The sequence below is a fragment of the Triticum dicoccoides genome, chromosome 1B, assembly GCF_002162155.2.
Source record: "Triticum dicoccoides isolate Atlit2015 ecotype Zavitan chromosome 1B, WEW_v2.0, whole genome shotgun sequence".
In the NCBI taxonomy this organism is placed as follows: domain Eukaryota; kingdom Viridiplantae; phylum Streptophyta; class Magnoliopsida; order Poales; family Poaceae; genus Triticum; species Triticum dicoccoides.
In genome coordinates this window covers 621060260-621060766 of record NC_041381.1, presented here as the reverse complement: position 1 = coordinate 621060766, position 507 = coordinate 621060260, and positions in this window count along the sequence as shown.

Below are 507 nucleotides of genomic sequence, written 5' to 3'. Positions count from 1 at the left end.
TAACGCTAATATTTCTTGAATAAGTTTGACCATAGTTTGACCACAGTTTGACCACAGTTTGACCAGTTTGACCAGATTTGACAAAAATTCAAAAAATTGAAATAATTATTTAGTAACACTAATATTCTTGAATAATTATGTAGTAACATTAATACTTCTTGAATAAGTAGTTTGACCAGATTTAACCAAATTTTTTAAAAAAAACTGAAATTTGACCATATCTTTTTTTCCTTTTGGAATTTGAGGATTCTAAAAAATTCCAAACAGGCCATAGGCCGTCTCCATCGGATGCGGATTTTCGTGCTGAATTTTTTGATATATTATACGTTTTTTTCCGACATCGTATGCAAAAGTTATAGCCGTTTTACATTTTCCCTACACTTTTTGTAAAACATGTCCAAATTGTAGTTTTCAAATTTTCCTAACTAGTAGATGTAGTAATATAACTACCTCTCGAAGGATTTTATTTTTTGAAGTTTTTATCATTTTCTTTTGATTTTTTCAGAA